Source organism: Dendrobates tinctorius, unplaced genomic scaffold (assembly GCF_039654945.1).
Source record: "Dendrobates tinctorius isolate UK_male_01 unplaced genomic scaffold, ASM3965494v1 ptg000031l, whole genome shotgun sequence".
NCBI lineage: Eukaryota > Metazoa > Chordata > Amphibia > Anura > Dendrobatidae > Dendrobates > Dendrobates tinctorius.
In genome coordinates this window covers 3,710,301-3,733,903 of record NW_027361699.1, presented here as the reverse complement: position 1 = coordinate 3,733,903, position 23,603 = coordinate 3,710,301, and positions in this window count along the sequence as shown.

The window sequence follows — 23,603 nt, the reverse complement described above, 5'->3', positions numbered from 1 at the left end:
AGAAGGTAATCTAGGGAGACCCATCATCTCTGGTATTGGTACATTAACTGAGAATATCTCTGGCTGGGTGGAGAACATTTTGAAACTCTTGGTGAGACAAACACCCAGCTACATCCAGGACACCACAGACATTCTCTGCAAATTGTCAGCACTGGGTCCACTTCCAGAGGATACAATATTGGCCACAATGGATGTAGAGTCCCTATACTCCAACATTCCTCACAGAGATGGGATTGCTGCATGCAAATATTTCCTCCAAAAAACAATCTTGCCATGGAACCAGCCTTGCAATTCATCAGGTTTGTGCTCCACCATAACTATTTTTCCTTTGTAAACAATATATACCAACAGTGCATGGGCAGCACCATGGGAAGCAAAATGTCACAACAGTATGCTAATCTGTTATGGCTAAACTAGAACAAGACTTTTTGGCATCCAGCACTATCAAACCTCTAGCATACTTCCGCTACATTGATGACCTACTAATAATCTGGAAAGACTCAGAGGAGGAGTTGCTTATCTTCCACAAAAACTTCAACAAGTTCCACCCAACCATCAAGCTCACCTTCAACTTTTCAAAATCCCAAATCCATTTTCTAGTCACAACAATATACATCAAAGACAATACCGTCCAAACGACTATTTACCATAAACCCATAGGAAGTCCGGCATACCTTACATGAAACAGCTTTCATCCAAGACACACAAAAAAATCAATAATCTACAATCAAGCTCTATGGTACATTCGAATCTATTCAGACAACGAGGATAGAAAACTACAACTGCTATCACTTAGGAAAACATTCTTACACCAAGGATCTCATCTACTTGTAATTGACGAACAGATGCACAGAGCTACAAGGATCCCAAGAAGCAGCCTCCTGGATTACAAACAGAAGGATGATAACAACAGGGTGCCGCTTGTGGTCACGTACAACCCTCACATGAACATTTTAAGGAAAATTGACGCTGACCTCCAACCCATATTCTACAGAGATCACAGACTGAAAGCAATATTCCCAGAACTGCCACTGCTCTCCTACAAACAGCCTCCCAACCTAAAGAATATCCTTGTCAGAAGTGCCCTCGCATCACCATCAGAGACAGGCACAGTCCCTTGTAACAGTAATAAATGCAAGACCTGCACCCAACATACCACCAACAGATAAAGTCCCCATACCCAACACAAATCAGGACTATACGATCTTGGACTCTTTTTCATGTACATCCTCCATTATAGTGTGCATGATACAATGTACAATGTGCAATGCGGGGACATCCATTGGAGAAACTAAGCAAAAACTACAAAGAAGGATGAATCTGCATAGACATACTATTAAAAATGAGCTATACACACCTGTAGGAATACACTTCTCTAGACCTGGACACAGCTTGGCAGATCTAAAAGTCCTAATATTGAAAGGTCATTATAAAAAGTGACAGAGAAAGAAAAATTTGAGAGTTCAAATTTATAAATAAGTTTCAATCTCTAACAATAGGACTGAATTTGACACCTGGATTCATGACTCATTACATGGACACAATTCACCCCTCCACAAGAAGGTCTTCAGATCTCTAATAGAACGCTTCCACCTCATTTGCATGTGTAACAAAAACCTTAAATTGATTTCCTTGGCCTGTATCACCTCATGTCCTGTTGTAATTCCTGTTTAAATGTTACTGTGTCTTCTCAGTAATTCACTTGTAATCTAGCCTGATGAAGGGGCCTTCTGAGCCCTGAAAGCTTGCTTGCAAATATAATTTCTCTGGTTAGCCAATAGAGGTATCCCTTCTTTAATACTTTTCTCAATTTTTGGGGGGGACATAAATATTTACATCTATTTTTCTGGCTAACACGGTACCACAATATTATTTTGTATTGTACATATATATAAAGAAAAAATGCATCTGAATCACACAGGTCAACTGGATATTTAGATCCACAGTGGGAAAGAGTTTTCATTAAATCAAATCTGATTTAATTGGACATAAACTTAGCAGATTTTCTGCACAAAAATAGTATAAAAGAAAAAAACAGTTTTTATAGTTTGTGAAAACACAGCTTAAAGGAAAGACCCATAAAAACAGAGATTACTTTTGTCTATATGTAGATGCATACATGTTCATGTGTTATATACAAAACACAAATATATGTAATACGATGCATATTTATAATGAAAGTTTACAGGATGTTCATTATGGAATATCCACCGGCGTGCGTACCTAAATCAAATTATTGTATACAAGGTGCATATACATGTGATATGTTTTATAACTGAGGAAAAAGCTTCATATTACCCTGATCCAGGTTATTATAAATGCTTGTGTACTCTATAGTAGTATAACTTCATGTATACTGTGGATATAAAATGTCTATTCACCCCTGTTAAAGTGCCAGGTTTTTGTCATGTAAAAAAAATTGCACTAAGAAGAAACATTTCAGAACTTTTTTCCACTTTTAATGTCACCTATTGAATATGCAATTGAATTGAAAAACAAACTGAAATATTTTTGGGTGGAATATAAAACTAAAATAGTGTGGTTGCAAATATATGCACTCCCTTAAACTAATACTTTGTTGAAGTACCCTTTGAATTTATGACAGCATTCAGTTATTTTGTAAGCGATAATTAGCATGGCACATTTAGAATTGCCAGTCTTTGTCTAATCTTCCTTGCAGAAGCGCTCCAAATCGGTCAGTGTCTCTTGTTAATACCGTTTTTCAAGTTAACTTAGTATTCAGTTGAATTCAGGTTTGGACTAGCTGGGCCATTCCAAAACTCTGATATTCTTCTGGCAAAGCCATTATTTTGTTGATTAGAAGGTATTTTTAGGGTAATTGTCATGCTGAAAGATTAAATTATTCTTCATCTTTAGCATTTTAGCAGAGGCCTAAAGGTTTTGATTAGTGATGAGCGAGCATGATCCCTACTACTCAGTACTCGCTTGAGCATCTCACTGGCCGAGTATTTCCGGGGTTGCTCGGCGGGAGATTGGGTCCCCGCCCTGCATGTTTGGTGCTCTTTAGAGAGCCAATGAACATGTAGGGATTGTCTGCCACACACTGTAATGCCACAGCCATGTTGGTTGTGGCATTTCAGTGGTGGGCTATCTGCACAGCATCATCATATCTATATCAGACCTGGCGCCGCCATGCTTGTCACAGTCTACTACAGAATCAGGCAGAGTAGGGAGAGTTGCTGCTGAGCTAAGGAGAGATTTGCTTGGTTCTTACTTAGTGCGGGTATACCATATATAATACACATATCCATCTTAGCTAACAGTCCTTCTGAGGACTAATAAAGCTGCATAGATATCAGTGCTAGGCAGGCAGGTAGTGTATGTGGCAGACTGCAGTGCATATAGCAAGAGGGTCCATTCCAGTTCTGTCTGCTGCTGCTATTACAGATATTTCTAGACATAGCCCCAGGTATCAAGGGCCAGGAAATATTTTATTGTATCTTAATCCTAATTATTTGCTTAAAACAGCAATCCAGAGAACACCATTTTTCTGCTTCATTTGCTTGTTGGAACTGCAGAATACAGGCAGATCCTTTCCATATTACAGTGCTAAAAATCCATCTTTTTAAAAGTGTGGTTTGTCTGTCACACAGATCAGAGATAAAAAGTGCGCTCAAAATTTTTCCATTTCTGGCCTCCCTTTAAATTTTGTTACAGTGTGTTAGCGACATTATTGACACCAGTTTGCTGGTAAAATTTACCTACAGACAAAATATTTAAAACTGTGGTTTGTCCGTCACACGGATCACATATAAGTTCGTTCCAAATTCATCTATTTGCAGTGAACGTGGAAAATATTGTCCTCCATTTAAAATGGATAAGGCGCATGGCAAGGGACAGGGAACAAGACGTGATGGTGAAGGTGATTGTGCATACAGAGGCCAAGGCCATGGATAAGCTGAAATTGGCCACGACAAACACCCACATCTTCTAGCCCGACCTTCCTGTCTGAATTGCTAGGGGACCTCAGCAGACCACTATTGAACCCAGAGCAGTGTCGAAAGGTTGTTAGTTAGATAGCAGATAATGCTTCCAGTCACTTTGCTTCTACCACAACCCTGTCTTCCACATGGTCTAATCTCAGTATCTGTGAGTCTGGACTGCATATTCCTCACCCTGATCCTCCTTACTCCCACCATGCTGAGTGCCCAGAGTCAACTGATCCAATACTTGGACACTTCGAAGAGCTGTTCACTTTTCCATTTATAAATTTGGACCTCTCGCTCCGTCTACTTGAAGCGGGGCAAGAGGATTGCATGTAGTGATGCCCAAATATTTGAGCAGCCATGGTGATGTGAAGGTGATGGTGGGAAAGTGTCACAAAAGGTGGAAATGCAGGAAGAGGACCAGGGTGTGGAAGTGGAAGATGAGTTGGTGGATAATATAGTAACTGACCCAAGCTGGCAGGAGGACATGCAGAAAGAGGACAGCAGCACACGGGGGAGGGAGGTGTAGCACCCCAACAGACAGGAGGAAGCAGTGTGGTGGCTGCAGACAGAAGGCGGGCAACCGTTCCCAGAAACATCAACATGACGGATGTTGCCAGTCCAACTGTTAGGTGTTCCCGAGTGTGGTGGCTTTTAAAAACTCTGTTGATAAGCTCAAAATGCCATTTGCACCACCTGCCATGTCAGGATCAGCACGGGTAACAAAATTACCAGCCTGACCACCACCAGCATGATCAGGCACATGGCAGCAAAGCATCTAACTTTGTGGGCCAAACCCCAGGTTCCAGGAACAGTGTCTGTGGGTGACACCACTTCTTCTTTCGCTGTTGTGCGTGCAAACCATTCCCCTGTTCATGGTGCATATGAAGATGCCTCCTGCCCTGCACCTGTTGTTCTACACACTCAACTAGCACAATTAGCAAGCAAGTCCACGAGCAGTGCAGTGTTCAGTTGTTCATACTTGTCTTTGGAACGCAAGCGCAAATACACAGCCAACACCCCACAGGCCGCAATACTAAATTCCCATATTTTGCGACTGCTTGCACTCAAAATGTTGTCTTTTAGGCTTGTGTAGATGGAAGGTTTCTGCAATCTGATGACGGCAGCCGTCCCTTGGTATTTGGTCCCCAGCCACCACTCTTTCTCCCAGTGTGCCATCCCTGCATTACACAAGTACGTGTCCCACAATATTAGCCATGCCCTCAACAGTGCAGTTACTGGGAAAGTTCACCTAAACATGGACACATGGGCAAATGCTTGTGGGCAGGGACAGTACATCTTGCTGGCGGCAAATTGGGTAATATTGTGGAAGCTGGGACCCTGTCGGACTTTGGGATTGACCATATCCTCCCGACGCCGAGGATGGTGGGCCCTAGGTCAATCAGGGTTGTTTTCGGAGTCTACAGCTCCTGCACCTTATTCTCACCCTGCTCCTCCTCCTCTTCAGCCTCCATCTCCAAAATGACCACATCAGTCACAAGATGGAAGCACTGCAACACTGCCTCAGCCAAGCTGCAACAGGTTGTGCTTAAGCTCATATGCTTAGGTGACAAACAGGACAATGCTGAAAAGTTGTGGATAGCTCTGAAGGAGCAGGCAGATCTGTGGCTGACACGACTGAACCTACAGCCAGGCATGGTCATGTGTGACAATGGTCAGAACTTGGTGGCAGCTCTGAGGCAAGGCGAGTTCACACACATACCATGCCTGGCCCATATGCTTAACCTCATGGTTCAATGGTTTCTCAAAACCTATCCGGACCTGCCATATCTGCTTGTGAAAGTACGCCGCATGTGTGCCCATTTTAGAAAGTCAGCTACAACTTCTGCCACCCATGCCGTGCTTCAGCAGCATTTGAAACTTCTGGTTCACTGACTGGTGTGTGATGTCCCCACGCCTTGGAACTCTACACTGCAGATGTTGGAAAGGATTTGTGAGCAATCATTTGTTGACTATCAGCATCACCAATGCTGTCGGTATTCAGTTCAGACTCCACACATAAGACCTCAGGAGTGGATATAGTTGTCAGACATAAGTAACATAGTAACATAGTTTTGAAGGCTGAAGGAAGACCTTATGTCCATCTAGTTCAGCCTATTTTTAGTGCAGCTGTTCTGCATTGTTGATCCTGGGGAAGGCAAAAAACCCACAGAGTAGAAGCCAATTTTCTCTATAGGGAAAAAAAATTCCTTCCCCTAAGCTGGGTCAACCATCTACCTATAATATTATGTTATTCATAACCTTCTATACTGTTACTCACAAGAAAAGCATCCATTCCTTTCTTAAATTAATTCAGTGAGTTGGCCATCACCACTTCCTCTTGAAGAGAATTCCTGAGCCTCACTGCTCTTACCATGAAGAACTCTCTTCTATGCTGGTGCAGAAATTGTCTTTCCTCCAAACGAAGAGAATGCCCACTTGTTCTTGTCACCGACCTTGGTACAAACAGTTCATTGGAGAGATCTCTGTATTGCCCTCTGATATACTTGTACATATATATTAGGTCTCCCCTAAGTCTTCTCTTTTCTAGAGTAAATAGACCTAATTTTGATAACCTTTCTGGGTATTGTAGTGAACCAACTCCATTTATCATTTTAGTAGCCCGCCTTTGAACCCTTTCAAGTTCAGTAATGTCTTTCTTGAGCACCGGCGTCCAAAATTGCACACAATACTCCAAGTGTGGTCTGATGAGTGATTTGTACAGAGGGAAAATTATGTTTTCATCTCATGTCCCCAGACCTCTTCTAATGCATCCCATGACCCTATTTGCTTTGGTGGCAGCTGCCTGACACTGGGCACTCCAATTTAGCTTCTTATTGACTAAGATGACTAAGTCTTTTTCCATGTCTGATTTCCCCAGCAGTTTCCCATTTAGTAAGTAATTGTAGCATCTGTTTCTCCTTCCCATGTGCATAACCTTACACTTATCTGTGCTAAACCTCATTTGCCATTTTTCAGCCCAATTCTCCAATTTACTCAAATCTGTCTGTAGTTGCAAACTGTCCTCCTTTGTGTTAACTACCTTACATAGTTTTGTATCATCTGCAAATACTGATATTTTACTGTGTTAGCCATCCACTAGATCATTAATAAATATATTAAATAGTAGGGGGCCCAATACAGAACCTTGTGGTTCCCCACTAGTAACCCTGGCCCAATCTGGGTATGCACCATTAATAACCACTCTTTGTTTTCTATCACTAAGCCAGCTACCTACCCATCTACAAACATTTTCCCCTAGCCCAAGCTTTCTCATCTTACTTATTAATCTTTCATGTGGGACAGTGTCAAATGCTTTAGAGAAGTCGAGATAAATGACATCCAATGATTCTCCTTGGTCCATTTGAGAGCTTACATCCTCATAGAAGCTGATCAGGTTAGTTTGACAGGAGCGATCCTTCATAAATCCATGTTGATATGGAGTTAAACATTTATTAACATTGAGATATTCCATAATGGTATCCCTTAGAAACCCTTCAAAAATTTTACCCACAACAGATGTTAAGCTTACCGGCCTATAGTTTCCAGGTTCCCTTTTACACCCCTTTTTGAATATTGGTATCACATTTGCTTGCCGCCAATCAAAAGGAACAGACCCTGTTTCTATAGAGTCTTTAAATATAAGGAATAGAGGCCTGTCTATCACATTACTTAACTCCCTTAATACCCGAGGGTGAATGCCATCAGGGCCAGGTGATTTGTCAATTTTAATCCTACTAAGGCGGTTCTGCACTTTTTCCTGGGTTAGGCAGGTAATACTTAATGGGGAGTTTACAATATCACTCTGCATTTCCCCTGGCAAATCCTTTTCCTGTACCATCCTCCAAAACTTTGACGACTCCACAAAGATGGTGAACAGCGATGATGTCATAATTAGTGTCACCATCCCACTTCTCTGTGTTCTGAAATGCTCTCTGCTCACAATCAAAAAGGATGCATTGCAGGCAGATCATGATAAGATATAGAAAGGAACCATACAGGGTGATTACACACAGCCCAGCCGCATCTCATCCCAATGTGGATTGGGTGACAATGAAGAAGAGGAAGAGGAGGAAGAAAAGGAGCTAGTTTCATATGCTATAGATGGTACTACCTGCACAACTGTCATACCGTCTGTTCAACGTGGATGGCCTGATGACAGGAAGAGGAGGAGAGCATGGTCAGTCATCCTCTTGGCAAGGACTTGGAAGTCTTGACTGTGAGCAGTCTGGCACAGCACACATGGCTGAGTTCATGTTATGCTGCCTTTTCCGTGACCCTCGCGTTCTCAAAATTTTAGGTGACAGTCATTACTGGTTGGTGACACTTCTAGACCCACGCTACAAGGAGAACTTTCTATCTCTTATTCACAAGGTGGACAGGTCTTATAAAATGGGGCAGTACCAGAAGGCCCTTTTTGCAGAATTGTTCAAAAAAAATTCCCATCTGAAAACGCTGGTGGTAGAGGTCACAGCATTGTCCCTCAGCATGATGTATTCATAAAAAAGAGAAGGTTCTTAGCGCACAAATTGGCCAATTCATGTGTGCCCGTCAACCATGGCAAGGTGACACTTCTCTGATGGGTTCTATTGTAACCCTTCTTTATTCTACTGTACATGCCACGTTCAGGCTAAAAAACCTACAATAATGGACAAAACATGTCTCTCTTGGGCTGCAAGCCTACAATTTGAATGGGCAAGTAGAATTGTTTGAAAACATCTGCAGGTCAATGGGAGGAGTGCAGTGTCAGAACAGAGCGAGTTACACCCTCCAAATCAGTTATACAAAAACACCAGACCAGCACCTCCTAAATCTGAGTAAGTGCAAGCTGTAGTGACTGCAAATTATGCATAAAAAAGCACAGCAGCACTCTATGAATGTCAATACATATACTGTCAATGAAAATAACAATTTCCAACTGCATTGTCCCTCAGCAAGATGTACGTATAAAAAAGCGAAGGTTGCGCTTAATCTTTGCCCATTCAAATTGTAGGCTTGCAGCCCAAGAGAGACATGTTTGTTCATTATTATAGGCTTTTTAGCAGGAAAGTGTTATGTACAGTAGAATAGGGAAGGGTAATGATAGAACCCACTAGAGAAGTGTCACCTTGCCGTGGTAAACAGGCACACATGAATTGGCCAGTTTGTGAGCTAAGAACCTTCTCTTTTTTTGTAAGTACATCTTGCTGAGGGACAATGCAGTTGGAAGTTGTTATTTCCATTGACTCAATATGTCTTGGCATAGATATATAGATAGATAGAGAGATAGATAGAGAGATAGATAGATAGATAGATAGATATGAAATAGAGAGATAGATATGGCACACCCCCTCAGGGCTGTGGGTTACTCGGTACCGGGCCGGTGTCTTAAAGGGATGTGTCACGACAGCAGGGACGCGGTCCATGGCCCTGAGTGTTCACAAAAAATAAAAATTGATGAGGAATAAAGTCTATGTGTAGATAAGTTTGTGACGCCACCTGTGGTACTCGGCAATAAAGGTGTTAGCCGACGCTGCTTGTACAGACCACTGGGGCTGGTGGTGATGCAGCAGAGTTGGTTCAACTCTCCAGAGGCAGAGCTTAACCCCAGGGCAGTGTAAGTGCAGGATAGTGGATAACTGTAGTGCAGGGCTGCATGTGAGATCAATAACTGCAGACACAAGAGTTACTGTTCCTTTTACCTTTTACTGAAGACTTGAGGTGCAGACCGAAACACTGGTACAGATGGAAGTGAAGATCCAGCAGCCTGAAAGCAGATCAGGGTCCCCTGAACCAAGTGTTATTGGAGGCCTCCTTTCTGCACTAGTGTCTGAGGTCCCTGCAACTTGAAGCTATACTCGGTCCTCTGTTCTCCACAGTGCTTAGTACTTGCCCTTATGGCAGGGAGCTCAAGTCTCTTCCTCTGTGGCAGCTCCAGGCTCTCGTATGCTGCTGTGCCTCTGGGGTTTTGGTGAGGCCAGGAGGCCTGCAGTCTCCTGCTCTCCGGATTTGGCTACTGAGATTGTCGTTGCCAGACAGCCATTGACTCCAGTGTCCAGTGTCCAGCGCACTGACCTAGGGTGAGCCTCTTTACAGCTCCACTTCCCCAGGCTTTTATAGCTCTTTCTCCTTTCCTCTCTCTACTTTAGTCTGGGGAGCAGCTCCTTCATGCTTCCTGCTCCTTCTTACTCCCATACTCAACTAACTAACCCCTCCCCCATCCCAGAACTTGCTGGAAGCTCCCCTCAACAGGGTTCAGAGCTCCTCCTTCTGGTCTGGAGTAGGAAAAGCATTGTGTGTAGTGCTTAACTGATCAGGGAACTCCTCCCTGCATCCAGGCATGTCATCACTCCCCCCCGGGAAGGAGGCAATGCCACTGTGCAACCGGACTCTTGGGGTGCCACAGATAGATATTAGATAGATAGATAGATAGATAAGAGTTTATGATATAGATAGATAGATAGATAGATAGATAGATAGATAGATAGATAGAGTGAAGGAAAAAAAATATTTGCTCCCTTGCTGATGTTATAAGTTTGCCCATTATCAAAGTCATGAACAGTCTATAATTTTAATGGTAAGTTAATTTTAACATTGGAAGATAAAATATCAAAAATAAAATCCAGAAAATCACATTGTATAAATTATATAAAATTATTTGCATTTTGCAGTGAGAAATAAGTATTTGAGCCCCTACCAACCATTAACCCCTTCACTACCAAGGGTGGTTTGCACGTTAATTCCCGGGCCAATTTTTACAATTCTGACCACTGTCCATTTATGAGGTCATAACTCTGAAACGCTTCCATGGATCCCGGGGATTCTGACATTGTTTTCTCGTGACATATTGTACTTCATGTGAGTTGTAAAATTTCATTCAAATAATGCATTTATTTGTGAAAAAAATGGAAATTTGGCGAAAATTTTGAAAATTTCGCAATTTTCCAACTTTGAATTTTTATGCCCTTAAATCATAGAGATACGGCACACAAAAAACTTAATAAATAACATTTCCCACATGTTTACTTTACATCAGCACAATTTTGGAACCAAAATTTTTTTTTGTTAGGAAGTAATAAGGGTTAAAAATTGACCAGCGATTTCTCATTTTTGCAACACCATTTTATTTTTAGGGACCACATCACATTTGAAGCCACTTTGAGGGGTCTATATGATAGAAAATACCCAAAAGTGACACCATTCTAAAAACTGCACCCCTTAAGGTGCTCAAAACCACATTCAAGAAGTTTATTAACCCTTTAGGTGCATCACAGGAATTTTTTTGAATATTTAAAAAAAAAATGAACATTTAACTTTTTTTCACAAAAAAAATACTTCAGGTTCAATTTTTTTATTTTACCAAGGGTGACAGGAGAAATTGGACTGCAAAAGTTAATGTGCAATTTGTCCTGAGTACGCTGATACCTGATATGTGGGTGGGAACCACTGTTTCGGCGCATGGCAGACCTCAGTAAGGAAGGAGCGCCGTTTGACTTTTTCAATGCAAAATTGGCTGGAATTCAGATCGGACGCTATGTCGCGTTTGGAGAGCCCCTGATGTAGCTAAACAGTGGAAACCCCCCCAAGTGACCCCATTTTGGAAACTAGACCCCCCAAGGAACTTATCTAGATATGTGGTGAGAACTTTGAACCCACAAGGGCTTCACAGAAGTTTATAACGTACAGCGGTACAATTAAAAAATCATATTTTTTCCACAAAAATGATCTTTTCACCCCCAATTTTTATTTTTCCAAGGGTAACAGGACCCTAAAAGTTATTGTGCAATTTCTCCTGAGTACGCTGATACACCATATGTGGGTGTAAATTACTATTTGGGCGCATAGCAGAGCTCGGAAGGGAAGCAGCGCCATTTAACGTTTTTGGCTAGAATTGAGATCGGACACCATGTCGCGATTGGAAAACCCCTGATGTACCAAAACAGTGGAAACCCCCGACAAATGACACCATTTTGGAAACTAGACCCCCCCAAGGAACTTATCTAGATGTGTGGTGAGCACTTTGAACCCCCCAATGCTTCACAGAAGTTTATAACGCCCGGGCGTGAAAATAAAAAAATCGTATTTTTTCCACAAACATCATCTTTTAGTCCCCATTTTTTTATTTTCCCAAGAGTAACAGGAGAAATTGGACCCCAAAAGTTGTTGTCCAATTTGTCCTGAGTACGCTGACACCCCATATGTGGGAGAAAACTACTGTATGGGGACACGTCGGGGCTCGGAAGGGAAGTAGTGACGTTTTGGAATGCAGACTTTGATGGAATGGTCTGCGGGTGTCATGTTGCCTTTGGAGAGCCTTTAATGTACCTAAACAGTGGAAACCCCCCACAAATGACCCCATTTTGGAAACTAGACCCCCTAAGGAACTTATCTAGATGTGTGGTGAGCACTTTGAACCCCCAAGGGCTTCACAGAAGTTTATAATGCCCAGGCATGAAAATAAAAAAATCGTATTTTTTCCACAAACATGATCTTTTAGTCACCAATTTTTTTATTTTCCCAAGGGTACCAGGAGAAATTGGACCCCAAAAGTTGTTGTCCAATTTGTACTGAGTACGCTGATACCTCATATGTGGGAGAAAACTACTGTATGGACACACGTCGGGGCTCGGAAGGGACGTAGTGACGTTTTGGAATGCAGACTTTGATGGATTGGACTGCGGGTGTCATGTGCGTTTGGAGAGCCCCTGATGTACCTAAACTATTGAAACTCCCCACAAGTGACCCCATTTTGGAAACTAGACCCCCCACGGAACTTATCTAGATGTGTGGTGAGCACTTTGAACCCCCAAGTGCTTCACAGAAGTTTATAACGCCTGGGCATGAAAATAAAAAAATCTTTTTTTTCCGCAAAAATTATATTTTTGCCCCCGATTTTTTATTTTCCTAAGGGTAACAGGAGAAATTGGACCACAAAAGTTGTTTTGTAATTTGTCCTGAGTAGGCTGATACCCCATATGTGGGGGTAAAACACTGTTTGGGCGCATGGCAGAGCTTGGAAGGGAAGGAGCACCATTTGACTTTTTCAACGCAGAATTGGCTGGAATTGAGATCAGACGCCATGTTGCATTTGGAGAGCACCTGATGTGCCCAAACAGGGGAAACCCCTCAACCCCTCCAACCCTAACCCCAACACACCCCTAACCCTAAACTAAGCCCTAACCCTAGCCCTAACCCTAGCCCTAACCCTAACCATAACCCTAGCCCTAACCCTAACCCTAGCCCTAGCCCTAACCCTAACCCTAATGGGAAAAGGGAAATAAATACATTTTCTTTAAATTTTATTATTTTTCCCTAACTAATGGGGTGATAATGGGGGGTTTGATTTACTATTTATGGCAGGTTTTTATTTTTGGCAGCTGTCACACGCTAAAAGACGCTTTTTATTGTAAAAATAGTTTATGCATCACCACATTTTGAGAGCTATAATTTTTCCGTATTTTGACCCACCGAGTCATGTGAGGTCTTATTTTTTGCGGGACGAGTTGATGTTTTTATTGGTACCATTTTCGGGCACGTGACATATTTTGATCACTTTTTATTCCGATTTTTGGGACGCAGAATGAACAAAAACCAGCGTTTCATGAATTTCTTTTGGGGGGGTGCGTTTACACCGTTCCGCGTGCGGTAAAATTGATAAAGCGTTTTTATTCTTCGGGCCAGTACGGTTACAGCGATACCTCATTTAGGTCGTTTTTTTATGTTTTGTCAGTTTTTTGCAATGAAAACAATTTTATATAAAAAATAATTATTTTTGTATCGCTTTATTCCGCGAGCTATAACTTTTTTATTTTTTTGCCGATGATGCTCTATGGTGGCTCGTTTTTTGCGGGACAAGATGAGGTTTTCAGCGGTATACTTATATGCGTCTTTTTGATCGCGCGTTATTGCACTTTTTGTTCAGTGGTATGATAATAAATCATTATTTTTTGCTTCGTTTTTTATTTTTATTTTTTAAGGGGTTCGCTAAAGGGGTTAACTAATGGGACGGTTTTATAGGGCGGGTCGCTACGGACGTGGCGATACCAAATATGTGTACTTTTATTGTTTTTTTTTATTTTGAAAAAATTGATTTATTGGGGAATATTTTTTTTTCTTTACTAATTTATTTAGCAATTTTTTTAAAATTATTTTTAACCTTTTTTTTTTTTACTTTATTACCTTGTCCCAGGTGGGACTTCACTGTTCTGTGACAGATCACTGATCTGTCACATCACTGTGACAGATTAGCAATCTATCACAGGCAGTTCTGCAGACTTCCTCATGCCTGCGCTTTGCAGGCAGTGAGGAGGTCGGCTCCCTACAGGCCCCCGAAGGCCCCCGTCGCCATCTTGGATCCGGGGGAAAGAGACCCCGCAGCAGCGCTGCACATTGCGCTGCTGTGGGGGGCTCAGGGAAGCACCGAGGGAGCCCCCTCCCTGCCGATGCTTTCCTTTAACCCCCGGTACACTGCGATCACGTTTGATCGTGGTGTACAAGGGGTTAACGTGCCGGGGGCGGTCCGTGCCGGGTGTCAGCTGTGATAATCAGCTGACACCCGGCCGCGATCAGCGGCGCTCACCACGTGGGCGCCGCTGATCGCTGTGACGTAATATTCCGTCCATGGTAATTAGGTCCAGGGTCACATGGACGGAATATTACGTCCATTGTAGGTAAGGGGTTAAGAGTTCTGGCTCCTAGATACTAGTTAGACAAGGGGTGGGATTCAATTTTTTAACAACAGGTTCTGTATTTGTGTGTAGGAAAACCACACTCATTTTTTTAAGCCACACCCATTTACACACACCTTTTCCTCAAACATATACAAGTAGGGGCGCAGTCAAACAGTTGAAAGAAATAAATTGGAATGAGATCAGAACAGTGCACATTCTGACCAGCAGCTTTCTTGACCAGAGTGTGACAGCTGCATATATTTCTATGTAGCTCTCTCACTTGACTGACCTGCTGGCCAGGCTATGCACTACATTCTACAGTATAATGGCCCCACATGATGCTGCATAGAGTATAATGGCCCCATATACTTCTTCATACAGTATAATGGCCCCACATGATGCTCCACGCTGTATAATGGCCCCAGATGATGCTGCATACAGTATAATGGCCCCACATGATGCTCCATACTGTATAATGGCCTCACATGATGCTCCATACTGTATAATGGCCTCACATGATGCTCCACACTGTATTATGGCCCCACATGATGCTCCATACTGTATAATGGCCTCACATGATGCTCCATACTGTATAATGGCCTCACATGATGTTCCATTCTGTATAATGGACTCACATGATGCTCCACACTATATAATGGCCCCCACATGATGCTTCATACTGTATTATGGCCACACATGATGCTTCATACTGTATAATGGCCTCACATGATGCTGCATACAGTATAATGGACACACATTATGCAGCATACAGTGTAATGGCCCCACATGATGCTGCATACTGTACAATGGCCACACATGATGCTCCATACTGTATAATGGCCTCACATGATGCTGCATAGAGTATAATAGCCACACATTATGCTGTATACAGTACAATGGCCCCACATGATGCTCCATACTGTATAACGGCCCCACATGATGCTTCATACTGTATTATGGGCACACATGATGCTCCATACTGTGTAATGGCCTCACATGATGCTGCATACAGTATAATGGCCACACATTATGCTGCATACAGTGTAATGGCCCCACATGAATGCTGCATACTGTATAATGGCCACACATGATGCTTCATACTGTATAATGGCCTCACATGATGCTGCATCGAGTATAATAGCCACACATTATGCTGTTTACGGTACAATGGCCACACATGATGTTCCATTCTGTATAATAGCCCCACATGATGCTGCATACTGTATAATGGTCCCACATGATGCTCCATTCTGTATAATGGCCCAACATGATGCTCCATACTGTATAATGGCCTCACATGATGCTGCATACAGTATAATGGCCACACATTATGCTGTATACAGTATAATGGCCCAAGATCATGCTGCATACTGTATAATGGTCCCGCATGATGCTCCATTCTGTATAATGGCCACACATGAGGCTCCATTCTGTATAATTGCCCCACATGATGCTGCATACAGTATTATGGCTCTACATGATGCTTCATTCTGTATAATGGCCTTACATGATGCCGCATACAGTATATGCGCCCCACATCTCATCCTACTCCCTGTCCCCCTGGGCTCATTCTCATCCTGCCCCCGGGCTCATTCTCATCCTCTGTGAAGCGAAAAAAGGAGAAATATGCAGCACTCACCGATATAGCTGAAAAACTGTGCGTCTTTATTTCACATAAATACCATCCATAGATATGTGGACATGCAGGACGTTAAAGGAATGCTAGGGGAGGGAGGTTCCGGACACCTGGACCCGTAGAAGCGAGTAATCGCGAAATGGCCGTTGTCCGGCACCTCCCTCCCCTAGCATTCCTCTAACGTCCTGCATGTCCACATATCTATGGATGGAATTTATGTGAAATAAAGACGCACAGTATTTCAGCTATATCGGTGAGTGCTGCATATTTCTCCTTTTTTCGCTTCACATTGAAATATTCATGTTTTTTTCATGCAAGCACCTCCATTTTATGACTGAAATATATACCGCAATACTTCAGATAAATAGCTCCGTCTGTTAATGTGGTGATTTGTGTGCCCTAGTATGCCGTTCATCACTTTGCTCTTTGCTGGGATCATTCTCATCCTCTTCCCATCCCCCTGGGCTGATTCTCATCCTCCTCTCACCCCCTGGGCTCATTATCATCCTCCTCCCGTCCTGCTGGGCTCATTTTCATCCTCTCCCCATCCCCCTGGGCTCATTCTCATCCTCCCCCGGTCCCCCTGGGCTCATTCTCATCCTCATCCCATTCCCCTGGGCTCATTCTCATCCTCCCCCCATCCCCCTGGGTTCATTCTCATCCTCCTCCCTTCCCCCTCGGCTCATTTTCATTCTCCTCCTGTCCCCCTCAGCTCATTCTCATCCTCCTCCAGTCTCCTTGGGCTCATTCTTATCCTCCCCCTGTCCCTTTGGGCTCATTCTCATCCTCCCCCGTCCCCCTGGGCTCATTCTCATCCTCCCCTCGTCCCCCTGAGCTCATTCTCATCTTCCTACCGTCCCCATGGGCTCATTCTCATTCTCCTCCCATCCCCCTGAGCTCATTGTCATCCTCCTCCCATCCCCCTGGGCTCATTCTCATCCTCCTCCCATCCCCCTGGGCTCATTGTCATTCTCCTCTCGTCCCCTTTGGTTCATTCTCATCCTCCTCCCATCCCCCTGGGCTCATTCTCATCTTCCTTTCATCTCACTGGGCTCATTCTTATCCTCCTCCCTGTCACGGCTCCGGTCCCCACTTGCCTCGCTGTGCGCACCTCCTGTCCCCGCGCCCGGCCTTTGGCTCCCTCAGCGTCGGGCACCTGCACACTGCCTTACTCCTGGCGTGCAGCATCCTGGGTAGAGTGACGCGCTGGTCCCGCCTCCAGCATGATGGCGCCCATCCCTACTTATGCTCGGTGACTGGACAAGTAAGATGCCTGTCTATCAAATGCGGTGACGCGGTCTCGCGGCGGCGTTCTCTGTGCTTCAGGCCCCTTCATCCTTGTCACTGCCTGCGCTCTGCTCTGTGTCTCTGGTCCTTGCCTCGCCCTGCGCCGTCCCTGTTATCTCCTTTTCCGTACTCAGCCATACCGTGCCCTCCTTGGGTCCCCACACCATTTCTGTCCTGCTTATCAGGACTCTAATGTCATGACCCTGACAGCATGGGCAAACTGCCACGCAGAGCAGGGTGACTTACCCACACTATGGGAGAGCACGGGGTCCAACACTGTAGTGATGGTTCAAGCAGACAGGCACAGAAAATAGTAAGGAGTCCCAGGACCTACGATCATGTGACGCCAGGCGGCGGGGCTTAGCGTCCTACTGCTGTAGATGATGTAATGTACCTACTGCAGGACAACTGTTAATGGCAACAAATGTCCCATAAGTACAGGGTGATAAAGAGACAAGAGAAAAACTCAGCTCCAACACCCAGAGCGTAAGCTCAAAACATAATATTATTAAAAGGAGAAGCACAAGAGCACGCAATAAGTCCCATATAGAAAAATGCAAATTTTTATTAATATAAAATTAGTAACAATAATACAAAAATGGATAGCCACAGGTGTGTTCATAAACAGTATGCACAATATGTCCCATGACCCAAACTCACACCCTCCAGATGAAAAACCCGGTGGATATGTACCGTGAACCCAACATCATGTTTTAGATCGAAGTACCGGCCCAGCAAGTCTAAGGTGAACAATTTAAATAGTAATGGCCAAATACATCCAAGCCAATGCCCACACACAATAAAAGTCAGAGAAATAAATCCGGTGCTGGTTAAGGGTACCATATAAAGAGACCAAGGAATAACTCACCGGGGAGGGGGAGAGGAAGGGGTCACAGAGTGGGGCCTCCGACGCGCGTTACGCGACGTCCCCTGCCGCTTTATCAAGGAGGAGAATAGATAAGAAAGTACCGGTAGGGCCTTCAAATAGCCCCTGACCCCGGTCACATGACCGGCGTCCACCAATGAAAATGGCACAAGCGGCGCATGCGCCGTGGTGTCTGCAGGTCCTGTGCTGCAGCACGGCGTCCACACACTGCGCATGCGTCGGGAACCCGAGGCAAAGCGCACTGTGTTGAGGGACGCCTACCGCAGCATGGAGCCGCACACCACACGGCGATGCGCACGGCCAGACATTGATTCATGGGACACAATATGGATGGTCCTAGATCCAGAAATCAAAGTCAAGGGACCAAAATTGCATAAAGATACATCTAAGGGTGGCAACGCTGTATATGCATAATAGATATATAATATAAATAATGTGTAAGATACCCCTAACAACAACATATATAACAGTACAACAAAGTATAATTTACAAATAATTATAATAGGCAGATAAGGAATCACTGATATTCAAATACCCCCCTGGGCTCATTCTCATCCTCCTCCCATCCCCCTGGGCTCATTGTCATTCTCCTCCCATCCCCCTGGGCTCATTCTCATTCTCCTCTCGTCCCCTTTGGCTCATTCTCATCCTCCTCCCATCCCCCTGGGCTCATTCTCATCTTCCTTTCATCTCACTGGGCTCATTCTTATCCTCCTCCCTGTCACGGCTCCGGTCCCCACTTGCCTCGCTGTGCGCACCTCCCGTCCCCGCGCCCGGCCTTCGGCTCCCTCAGCGTAGGGCACCTGCACACTGCCTTACTCCTGGCGTGCAGCATCCTGGGTAGAGTGACGCGCTGGTCCCGCCTCCAGCATGATGGCGCCCATCCCTACTTATGCTCGGTGACTGGACAGGTAAGACGCCTGTCTATCAAATGCGGTGACGCTGTCTCGCGGCTGCGTTCTCTGTGCTTCAGGCCCCTTCATCCTTGTCACTGCCTGCGCTCTGCTCCGTGTCTCTGGTCCTTGCCTCGCCCTGCGCCGTCCCTGTTATCTCCTTTGCCGTACTCAGCCATACCGTGCCCTCCTTGGGTCCCCACACCATTTCTGTCCTGCTTATCAGGACTCTAATGTCATGTCCCTGTCAGCATGGGCAAACTGCCACGCAGAGCAGGGTGACTTACCCACACTATGGGAGAGCACGGGGTCCAACACTGTAGTGATGGTTCAAGCAGACAGGACCTGCGGCATAGAAAATAGTAAGGAGTCCCAGGACCTACGATCATGTGACGCCAGGTGGCGGGGCTTAGCGTCCTACTGCTGTAGATGATGTAATGTACCTACTGCAGGACAACTGTTGTAGAGGAGAGGAAAACGCAGGTCAGACAAGCGAGGGTCGTACACGGATAGGGCTGTGCGGTACCAGAAGGATGAGCAGAGAATAGTCAGGTCACAGGCAGAGAGTCATACACAGAGAGATAGCGCAGTACAAGAGGGACAGGCAGAACTTGTAATAGGGACAGAACCGAATCAAAACCAAGCATGCAACAAGTTATCAGGAACAAGGCACACGTACGCACGAGGTCAACTAACTAAGCCGAGGGCAGGAGTATAACTGACACCGGACCTAGGTCGAGTGAGCATTAAATAGCTGCCCTCTGCCAGAGAGAGGCAGAAACAATTAACCCCTGTCTGACCAGGATGGGCCAAAGACAAACCCCATCCTGGATCATGACACTGCTCCTTTTCTGGTCCTGTGCCCTGCCCAAGGTCTCTGTGTTCTCTGGTGCTTCTCTGTATGGATACGTCTGTGCCTCCTACCAGTCTATAGCCCCAGTCGTCCCTTTGGTTCCAGCTGTCACGTTTCTATCCCCTGGGGGTCTGTCCCTTACACTCCCTGTATAGGGGGTGGTTCTCACCTGGGCGCTCGCCCTCGGGGGCTCTGGAGCCGTGACTCAGAGGGTCCACTTCTGGGTTTTCTTTACCTTCCTCTTTGCAACAGCAAACCGTAACACTCCCATTCCCCTGGACTCATTCTCATCCTTCCCCCATCCCCCTGGGCTCATTCTCATCCTCCTCCCATCCCCCTGGTCTCATTCTCATCCTCCTCCCGTCCCCCTGGGCTCATTCTCATCCTCCTCCTGTCCCCCTGGGCTCATTCTCATCCTCCTCCCATCTCCCTGGGCTCATTCTCATCCTCCTCCCATCCTCCTGGGCTCATTCTCATTCTTCCCCCGTCCCCCTGGGTTCATTATTATCCTCCTCCCATCCCCCTGGGGTCATTCTCATTCTCCTCTCGTCCCACTTGGCTCATTCTTATCCTCCCCCCCCTTTGTATTCATGGCTGGGCTCACCTGAGTTCTCCCGTGGTCCCTGCATGTAAATCCAGGCGCCTGTATCCTCTTCCTGTGTTGAATGGTCACGTTGTACCGCTCATTAAGGCAATGAATATGGATGCCACGCCTATGGGAGGGAATGCGTCCATATTCATTAGTGTAATGAGTGGTACCACGTGACCGCTCACACAGGAAGACTAGAGGATACCAGAGTTTGGAGCTGCAGGCACCGTTGGAGGAGGTGAGTATGATGTCTTGAGGAGGACGGGAGGAAGGACCGACCCCGGACTTATATAAAAAAAAAAAAAACCTTGCCCCTCTGACACCCGGCCCAGCCGGCCCCTGGTGGCAGTACCAGATCACGGCTCTAAGTCTCCCTGGTTCGAGGCACCAGCTGCTTTTTTAACAAGTGGTTCCATCGAACCAGGGAGAATCAGCTGAATCCCACCTCTGAGTTAGACGCTCCTAATCAACTCATTACCTGCATTAAAGACAGCTGTCTTACATAGACAACTTTATAAAAAGACTCCTGGCCACAGACTCAGTTAATTAGTCAGAATCTAATCACTGCAATATGGGCAAGACTAAAGAGCTTTCTAAGGATGTCAGGAACAAGATCATAGACCTGCAGAAAGTCGGAATGGGCTACGAAACCGTACGTAAGACGCTGGGTGAGAAGGAGACAACTGTTGGTGCAATTGTAAGAAAATGGAAGAAATATAAAATTACTGTCAATCGACATCAATCTGAGGAACCATGCAAAATCTCACCTCATGGGGTATCCTTGATCATGAGGAAGGTGAGAGATCAGACTAAAACTAAATGGGGGAACTTGTTAATGATCTTAAGGCAGCTGGAACCATAGTCACCAAGAAAACCATTTGTAACACTTTACACGGTAAAGGTGTAAAATCCTGCAGTGTCCGCAAGTTCCCCCTGCTCACAAAGGCACATGCGGAGGCCCATCTGACATTTGCCAATGAACACCTGGATGATTCTGTGAGTGATTAGGAGAAGGTGCTGTTGTCAGATGAGACAAAAATTGAGCTCTTTGGCATTAACTCAACTTGCCATATTTGGAGGAAGAGAAATTCTGCCTATGACCCAAAGAACACCGTCTCCGCTGTCCAGCAAACCTCATCATCAACTACAAAATCGTCTGACTGCTGTGCTTGCCAACAAGGGTTTTGCCATCTAGTATTAAGTCTTGTTTGCCAGAGGGATCAAATATTTATTTCTCACTGCAAAATGCAAATACATTTATATAATTTATATAATGTGATTTTCTGGACTTTATTTTTGATATTCTATCTTTCAATGTTAAAATTAACCTACCCTTAAAATTATAGACTGTTCATGTCTTTGTCAGTGGGCAAACTTACAAAATCAGCAAGGGATCAAATAATTATTTACTTCACTGTAGATAGATAGATAGATAGATAGATAGATAGATAGATAGATAGATAGATAGATAGATTGATATGCATAAAAGATAGGAACAGCACAAAATAAATTAAAGCAGTGCACGCTTCTCCAGACACCTCAATGTCCTTAGATAATAGCAAGAAAAAGAGAAAAACCAGCACCAAAAAAAAGATAGATAGATAGATATGAAGTAGATAGATACATATGAAGTAGATAGATAGATATGAAGGAGATGGATAGATATCAATTGCCCAATTGCAACTGAAACTCACAGCAGTGTTATAAGCTTTTCTCGTTGTGTTCTTTAGACTTCTGTAATCTGGTATATGTACAAGTGGATTACATCTAATGAGTCAGCCATTTATACTGTGTGACATTCACTGACTTGTGAAAGCAAAACTGTTAATACATTTCTGCAAGACAGTGTTTTCTGTCATTGCTTTAACTTTTATGCCTCCTTGGATGCTTCCATTTTCAGTAAAATAAGGTAGAAAGTGATAGCTTAATTTATATTATGTCACAATCTGTTCGTCTCTAAAGGAAGTGCTGTCAAACGCTCGATCTCAGCTGTTGAACTCAGAATAGATTGCACTATAAATTGCAATATCTCTTAACACCAGTTTCCTTCAGAATTGCTACAGGACAATGACCACATAATAGTAAAATAGAGATTGAATAAATATGTTTAAAACTATAAAACAAATCGATTCAGTCATTCAGAAAATTTGCAGTTTCTACATGTGTCAGAGAATTCATGACACAAATGCTTGGCAAAATAAGTAAGCAATTCTAAAAGTCAAATATATTGTACTCAAATGCAAATGTTTTTCTTTTTCAATATATTCCAATTCTGAAAAAAAAAATTAAACTTGATACTTTCAAATATCAAGCTTTGCACTGAGGAGTGGCAACACCCCAAAACACGTGTCTTCAATTTGAGATTCTGATTTGGCTTTTATCCTGCCATTAAACGGTTGATATTGACTTTGAGGCTGTGTGCCTACGTTGCATTTTTTAAGCATTTTTGATGTGTTTTTTGGGGTCAAGCTGCATCAAAAACACTTAAGGCCGGTTTCACATTTGCGCTTTTTCAGCGCACGCACGGCCGGGGGTAGCTCCGCCCCCGAGCCGGCTCTCTGCCCGGCGTGCCCGCCCCTTGCTTGTAGCGCCGCCTACTAGCGGACAGCGGCGCCTGCGATCGGCGCACCCTATCTTTAGCATAGGGTGCGCAGATCGTGCGCAGGCCGTGCGCTAGTTGCGCTTTGACCTGCGCTGCGCACTTTTGACGGTGCACCGTGCGCGCCAAAATCTGAAAAGTTTGATTTTGGCGCGCACGGTGCACCGTCAAAAGTGCGCAGCGCAGGTCAAAGCGCAACTAGCGCACGGCCTGCGCACGATCTGCGCACCCTATGCTAAAGATAGGGTGCGCCGATCGCAGGCG